At 35.9% G+C, this 8,879-nt stretch overlaps 1 pseudogene; it reads right to left on the bottom strand.

Moving 5' to 3' along the window:
* Positions 1-1,210: 1,210 nt before the first annotated feature.
* LOC109705685 lies at positions 1,211-4,423 on the bottom strand (annotated as a pseudogene).
* Between the last annotated feature and the right edge of the window lie 4,456 nt (positions 4,424-8,879).

The following is an 8,879-nucleotide window of genomic DNA, read 5'->3' as shown; positions in this document are numbered from 1 at the left end:
TCAAACTATATGATGCGTGAAACTTTAGTTCTCGAACTTTCATGCGTTATAATTTTTTGCTCAAATATGAGACATATGATATTTTAGTCCTTCTTTAAATATAATTTATTATTCTTATAATTTTTTTCTTATTTTTTTATCTTTCTTATATTTTTATTTTTATATTTTTACTACTGCAGCTGCTGCTTCTTTTTCAGTTTCTTGTATGTGTATTCTTTTTTATTCCGAAGGTGCCTACATTAGTTTGTATATTAAACCTGACTTTTCAAATATCTGTGCCATTTTGATTAAGAAGCTGTGGTTACTTAAAAAAGTGTCCTCCTTTTATTTGGTTCTAAGGCAAACTACCATATTTGGAAAAAAATTTCATATTTTATGAAAAATAATATTTTTTTTTTCTAAAAAAACCGAATAACAAAAACATTAGTTTTTCATAAAATTTAGAAAAAATATTAGAACACTTCTTTTTTGTAGAAAAAGCAATTTTTTATAGAAATTTTTTTCAAAAAAACATTTTTTATATTTTTTGCCTAATCAAACAGCCCCTAAAGAGAAAAAAAAAAAAATCCTAAAGTGTAACACTTATATTACTGATTCGATGTCTCCAACTAATCAAAAAACTTTCTTAGAAATCACCCATCCCATTATGATTTTTTTAAAAAATTATTATTCTTTTATCTAAAAAAAAAATGATTGACTAAATATAAATAATGCGGTATAAATATTACAATGTAGACTTCATCTTTAATAGGAGAGGTGTAAGTATTATAATGTACACTTCTTTAATAGGAGGAGAGTCATATGTCCTGAACGCCAATCACGTTCTCTTGATGCGTCTCTATGTAAAGATATAGAATAGAGTGCAACATAAAATTTTAATAAAAGGTCCTAAGATAATAAATAAAGTGAACTTAGACCATTCAAATTGTCGAGATCTGCGCCGCATTGCTTAAAAGGTGGCAACACTTTGACAAATTAAGTTTAGAGAGCTCACCGATCGAACCCAAAACCGACTATCCATAGCGCAAGTGGCAAAAAACTTTGTAGCTGGTACCCGAGATCCCCAATTTGAATCCTAATTGATTCATATTTCCAGCTAAGTTTATTTTTAAATGAAATAAACGAAACGGGTAATATGATCTATTTCTCAATAAATAAAAAAAAAAAAACTCAAAAGCAAAAGAGTTCCAAATAAAATTTGACTCACTGAGACCTCAATCACAAGTTTAACATAACTTTATTATTTTCTGTAAAGCAATATATGTTAATCATTCACATTTGTAAAACAATTTTAGACTTGCTGTTCCTCTACATTGGTTTCATAGACGATATTCTAAATAGCCAAGATGCGAAACTGAAAAATTATGTGCTTGCTCTCAATTCTACTGTAAAAAAGACAAAAAGCTGTAAATTTTGGAAGGGCGAATTATATAAAACTTACTCTTTTTTTCCGGATATAACTAACAATTTTGCTCCGCGGATTATGCTTTTCTCTCCCACATTTCCACTTGTTTTATTGCCTCATCTTTTCTTTTAGATATCTCTTTGAGCTCTTTAGGATCGAAGGAAGGCGGCAACGTGCACGGTTCCGAATCATGGACCCATTTCGCCCTCGAGTCCATCATGAATGTCTTCACGAGCCCTTCGGCGGCGCAAGCCATGGATTCCAAGCACAACTCAGTAGCCTTCTCGGGCACGGTAGGTTTATACCGCAAGAGCTTCGCGTACTCGGTTAGTAAGTGCAGCATGTAGTCGTATACGTAGTCCATCTTCACTTCCTCTTGAATGAAGCCGCTCCCCGCCTTTCCTATAGCTTGCGCCTGTTTTAGTTACAGAGATTAGTAAGAGCAACATTGCAAATGAGACATCGATCACAATGTTACATATGATCTAAACAAATTAATGAACACGGAGTGAACCGCATACACCACAAGAACTTATTAGGATACCTAACACCTATGAAGCACTTTATCATCGTGAATAGCCTGTCGAGAATAGAGCTATGCTCAAACCAAACACCCTCACTTTTTCCTGTTACTTTTTCATTCTCAAAAAGCACTGACAATTACATTTAGGTGTAATGTACCACTTGGTAGGACTCGATGCTCAATTAGATCTAATGTTTCAATGACAACTCAAGTCTAGCATAACCTGTCTCGGATGGAACAAGAAAATCCCGATCCCTGAATGGACTTGAATTAAACCTGACGAACTTAGTAGGCTGGAAATCGTAATTTTCTACAATATCTCGAGTATGAAAAATTAAAACTAGCATGGTTACCTCTTTCTGGTGCTTGTTGCCCCAGTCCACAGCGAACTTGATTGACGGGCACTTATGGTCGGGCCTAATTGGCCAGTAATGGTGACCCGGCATCAATCCCCTCGTAAAAAAGTCCTGGTACATACTCGTCACTAACAGAGTTGGTGAGTTGCACGCCAAAATGTACTTCTCACTCACCGACCACGCCCGTCCCTCAATATAGATCTTATATCTGCAATTAGAGAACATTAGGTAGCCTGACGGTCAGAATAAAACTTCCAACGAAAAATTAGTGAACTGAAGAACGTAGCATCAAAGCATTAAATTAAAATATACATTAAATGATCAAACAACCATACCAAACCATCAAGCATCAATACACTATAAAGGTAACCTTGCGCTTATACAAGGTAAAATGGGAGCAATGGTCGAGTCGGCAGTAAATTACCTGTATAAGCATTGGTCAGCCAGGTTTGATCCCTTGAATCCATTCCGGATCTCACTTTCCCAATTCTACAAGCACCACGAAGATGAGTTTAAACATACTTATGAATGAGACAGGGTGGGTGCGCGATACAACTTTTCATGAAATGTACCTGTGTAAAAAGCCGAGCATTCCACTCGCGGCCATTGGAGACATTGCACTTGAGGAGGTCCTGCCGAGTTCCAGCCACCCATGGGTTGCCCTTCCAGAAGGCATAAGGTTCCCGGTCCTTCCATTTAACTCGCTCGTTGCCTTCTTTAAGATCCACCAAAAGCGGCTCCCATGGCTTTATGTTGACCTCCGGCCTATTAAATCTGAATATCAGATTAAGACTGAACAGATATTGCAGCAAAATTCCAAGAGAGATTTTTGATGCGCACTTGCAAATTGCGAGTACTGCAAAGCCCCGTTTAAGTGGAGCAGCTTGAAAGAGCAGTTATAGTTTTCTAATTTACCCAATAAGTTTCTAATGAAGCTAGCAGTCCAACTCCCCGACAGAAAAGGCTTGTTTGCCACTTCTTGCTTTGGTTGAAGCTCGAGAACAACAACCTGACTTATACTTCTCGGGTAGAAATTAAGCTCTGCAACATGGCAAATTTGGGACATTGGTACTTGTCCTACTCCTTCCACTCATTGTAGAGCCAATTTGGCTTCATTTTTTAAATAACTTTTCTATTATACGAAGCGGCGGCTAAACATGAGCTGCTGTTGTTGTTGGAATGAGTTTCTAAGTCCAACATATCTAAGCTCCAATTGGAAACTTCTAATTCAGCTACAGCTGGGCGACGTTACGACAATTTTTAGTTCTTTCTTACGAAAAAACAAAAAGAGATCTATTTTTGCCGTACAACACTGATCAAACATCATTACCACAAAAGCTTCTCCTATTACATACTTATTCACTTAAATGTGACTCTTTTATGGGTCTTGATTCAAGGTTTCATTATACAACAAGCAATAAATTTCAGGGCATTTTCTCCTTTTGGGCCTCGAAATTATAGGACTCTAAATGTGTTAAATGTTGAATAGAAATATTAAAAGTCCATGTTTTAGGTGTATCGAAATGTCTCGAGCCAGGGTTGAATATAAATATTAAAAACACCCTCCTCCTCCTCCTCCTCCGGTATGATTGTTTCATATAATTTAGCATTAAAAACCCAAAACTACTGAATAATTTTAATCTCACGGCAAAAAATTGGAAGCAAATAGTGAGAGATTTGATCAAATAATTACCAACCCCAGAAGGACCAATCAGGGAAGACGATGTCGGCGGTGGCGGGTTCCTTGCAGTAGCGGAACAGCGGCGGCAGCGGCGGCGCAGAGGGGCCTTCGCCGGCGCGGTAGCTGTCGAAGCGGACGACGGGCGGGTCGTCGCAGTTGAACATGAGGTCGAGGTCGGGGACGCGGCCCGGGTAGCGGGCGAGGAGCTGCAGCACCCCCCACAAGCGTGAACCACTCCCGCGTCTGGAACGCGCCGCTGTAAGTGCTCCACGAAGGCGCGCCCCGCCGAGCACAAGACGAGGCGGAAGTTGGCGAGGCTCCGCGCCTCCTCCACCGCCCGCCGCTCGTGATTCCGCCCGCGCCCGCCATGGGCGCAGGTCCTCGCGGATGTAGCGGAAGTAGCGCGGGCACGCCAGCAGCAGATTAGCAGCAGTGGACAGGAGGGTTCGGAGGAGCGAGATGAGGGGTGGAGGGAGGGGAAGGAGGAGAGAGGTTGATAAGGTGGTTGCTTCTCCGGTGCAGGAGAGCGTTCGACGGATGTCGCGTTAGGAGCAGGTGAAGGAGACATGGGGATTCCTCGTGGACTTTTTGGGTGGTGTGGCCCACGTGGACGAGCTCTCCTCGTTGTTTGTTAGTACGAAGGACTGCGTGCAGAGGAAACAAAGTGTTACAGTAACCCCAAATGCCCCTAAATTATATATAGGCTATAAATTTGTCAACATAACATGATGTAGGATTTTTTTCTATTAATTCATTCAAACATTCAAAAATAACACTATATATTTCACAAATATAATAATTTTTAAAAAAATCAAAGTATTTCAAATTAAACAATTCAAACTTGAATGCGTAAATAAAATCATTGCGATCCTATGCTCTAAACTTTTATTCATATTTTTTTTTGCTTGGTTATCAAACTTTGTAAGTTTCGTTCATAGTTTCAATGTTTACTATTTGCTCTAAACCTTTTAGCCTTATTCTAGTTTGAATTGCGTTCTCAAACTGCGAAAGTTTGACGATTCATCAGTTTTTAGCATTTTGAAGATTAAACCGATCGCCTTAGCATATATACGAATGGTAAAAAAATTTTGATGATTGATTTATATCAGACTTCAAGTTCGACAAATTAAAATTTCGTTTGGTTCTAAGAAGAATAATGAATAGTTATAATAAAAAAAATAAAAAAATATCTCCTCTCTCGACCACATGGGGAAACTTTTGTAGCCCGGGCCTTATGCCCCCCCCCCCCGCCCCCTACTTGTACGGGTCCAAACATGGTGCAGTAACTGTATTGTTGTTCACATTTCTCAAGGTACCATACTATTACTATCGTTCTCGAACAATAAGGGCCTTGTTTGGGTAAGTGAGTGATGGAACTCAAGTTCCATCACTTTCGTTATTTGTTTTGGTGTAAGTGAAAAATATAATGTAACTCAAGTTACGTTAGAGCTCCACTTCACCTACTCTCGACTTCCGGCTCTACAGTACCGAACTCGACTTCCACCACACTCAACCTTCTCTAAACAATTTATTAAACAGTAAAATCTAAACTCTACTTTCTTTATAATGGGTTAGAATTACTTTATTTATAATAAATTAAGATTATCTTTAAATAATAATAAAAAATTTAATTATATAATAGGTTAAAATTTATAGTGATAAATTTATTACTATATTTAGGAGATAATGGGATCCACTTACTTACATCAAAACAAACAACGGAACTCAAAAAACTAATTTTACCAGCACCAAGTTACATCAAAACAAACAGCAGAAGTGATTGAATTTAACTTTCAGTGGTACGAGTTACGTCAAAACAAACAACAGAAAAATAATCACACTTCAGGAAAACTCAAACACCACTATACTTGACTTACGTTGAATCTACAAATTCGCCAATCCAAACGCCCCCTATGGGGAACTTCTTGTAACCAGGCCTTATTTCCCTCCTGTACCTAATTCAAATATGGTGTAATTGTTTCACATTTTTAAGGGTAACATACTACTATATTATCTCAAAAACAAAAAAATTAAATTCGCCTAAATTTTCTGGGCCAAAAACAGTGGCCAATATCTTCTAGATTCTCTATCACAACTTAAGTCACATCCTATAGGAGAGCACCATTTAAGTCACCATCTTATAGGAAAGGAGTATGTTTGGACTCAGACGCCTGAGTGGTTCACAAGGTCAAGTCAATTAACAAAGTCTTATACAGGTGTTTCCGAGCTTCAAAATAACTCGAAAATATCATTGTCATTTGTCATCGTCAATCTAATGCTACAAAATTATGATCAGAATTTTTTACTAAGAAGTATGAAAACAGGAGCATTTGAAAAGTTTGTTTTTTTAAGCAAGGGATTAACAGATATATCTATTCATAAGCTTCTTTAATATTTTTAGTTTCACTTTGTTGCGTGGTTTTACTGTAACTTCAACTTCAATCGAAACTCAAACTCTTCAAAATAACATAATTGACTCCGGCTCATCCCAAGTCAAAGTCAATTACGGAAAACAAAGAAAAAAAATTATAAAATATTAACTTATCTCTGACGTCTTCAACTTTTAACACTTTCTATTAAATAAACATAAATACGAAAAAAAACTTCAATTTCACAATTATACAAACAAAAGGATGAAGAAAAATAATTTTTTCATGAATTTTAATTCATTCAAAAGTCTACTCCCACCTAAATAAACGCGGTTGTAAATCAATTCACGGCTATTGAATATTAGTCCCAGTCTAAAGTGTAGAGGAATTAATGGAAGAAAAATCAGTGCTCATATGGTGCATGTCATTATCATGAATTACATAAAAGATTTTTCTACTTGATTACGTACATTGACTTTCACTTACGAATGAAAGAAAAATAATTACTGTAACCACTAAGGTGACATATTTTTTATATTCTAATAAATTCCCTTTCTAGAAAATAATAATCCTAACTTCGATTGCAGCATAATTTTGCGGACAATTAATGCACTAAATTTAAATCATCCCAAAATTTAAGGAATCGTCCAAAATATTCTTAACTATCAAAACGATTACGGTGGTTAATTAAGTTAACCTCAATAGAATCTTTTCTATAATTATCAAAGCTCATGCTTCGTATATGGTTTTTTTTTTCAATTTAGAATCTCTCCAACTAATAAGAAAAAACTTCAACAATCACAAAAGGAAAAATAAAAGGAGGAAAAAAACATATATTGTGCCGAAACTTTTACTAATAAATATTCTTTTATAAAACTTCAATATTTATTTTTTTTTTTTCACGATGATGAACAAATCTTTTAACAAGAGGTGAATCCGTTTCTTTCTCTTTTTTTTTTTCCCTTTAAAAGAACACATTTTATAGTTTTGTCTCCCACGTTGCATCATAATCGGTGTGTGAGTTTTTTTTTTTAAAAAAAGGTGCAATTCCAAATAAAAAATAAGAAGAAGAATCATGCTTATTATGCCCATAAATTTATCATGCATGCTTGTTTTTTACAATGAAAATGGTTCGTAAACTCAAAGAGGAAGCTTAAGAAAGAATTTGAGAAGTACTCACAACACGGTCGATCCATCGCGAAGGAATCAAAACTACGAGAAGGAAAAGCGCAACGAAGACGATACCGACTCCTCTCGTCGACGATTTTATAGCGGCTATAGCACTCTTTCTCTTTTCATTTATGGATCCACACATCCCCTCCTCTCCATCAACACAACTCTTCATCTTGCCCAGTACTCCTTCTAAGCGCTCTTTAGCAAGCCATATACATGTGCAGTGCTTTGACTCAAACTCTATTATATTAATAACAACTTAAGGGTATATATATATATATATATATATATATACACACATTTAGAGAGAGAGAGAGAGAGTTATGGGATATAATATAAGAATAAGAAAAATGATTAAAAAAGAAAGGGCATTTTTTGATACCTTAAATATTAACAGTTTATCTTCTTAAATAACGTATAGAAGGGGTTCTGTTGCTTGGAAGAGTTGGTTGGACCACGTTGCTCATTTTTTCTCACGAGGACATGCTTTTTATGCGTCATTTTCTTTCCTAGACCGAGTCCACCACAAATTTCTTTTTTGGACCCTTTTTTTTTTAAAAAAAATGTTTCAATATTCCATACCAATACCATCTATTGAGTATTGAATTGAGCTGCTTTTTATTCAAAAATTGTTCTTTTATTTTCAAAATATGTAGCTTTAGAAATTAATGTAGATGATCTGTGGCTATCGTGGTGGACGCATAATGAAGGGAAATAGTTTTAGGGCATTTTGTAATGATTATTCCCACAAATGAGAATTGCATGGTGTTTATGGAATATGGATACGCTGTTCAGAGTGTATCCCATAATTAGATTTTCCACCAATGAGGAGCACATTAGTGTATCTTTGACCAAATTTTAAAAAATTAATAATAATAACAAAAGAACGGCTGAGAAAATAATAAGAAAAGAACGGTTGAGATAAAGAGTAATTGTACGGAATAAACCTTAACTATAGAGCATTTTGATGCAGGCCCCTCGAGTTTTTTTCTTTTTTTTTTGAGTAGTGTCCCTTAAACTTGTAAGATTACGTTTCAGTTTTGAAAATTAATTATATATAATAATATATTAGCAATTGATTAGTTCATATTCAGTCGCTATAAACTCGAATTATTGATTAATTTAGTAAAGTTTTTAAATAATTTGGCTAAAATTATTTAATTCTAAAGATTCAAAAGCTGAGAAGGGGTCGATCTGAAAAAATATATAGTCAAAAGGGCTGTTTCAGACATCACTATAGTTGAGGGGGTCTCATACAATTTTTATCTGCCAAAAAATTTGTGCGCATAAGTCTAAAGGCGAGGATAACTTTCTTTTTAGCGTGCCGTGACCTGCTCTTGACATTTGTCATGCTCTTATTGGTTAGAAAGGC

This window comes from Ananas comosus, unplaced genomic scaffold, assembly GCF_001540865.1.
Source record: "Ananas comosus cultivar F153 unplaced genomic scaffold, ASM154086v1, whole genome shotgun sequence".
NCBI lineage: Eukaryota > Viridiplantae > Streptophyta > Magnoliopsida > Poales > Bromeliaceae > Ananas > Ananas comosus.
The sequence above is the reverse complement of the archived record's forward strand: the minus strand, read 5'-3'. Positions and strand labels throughout refer to the sequence as shown.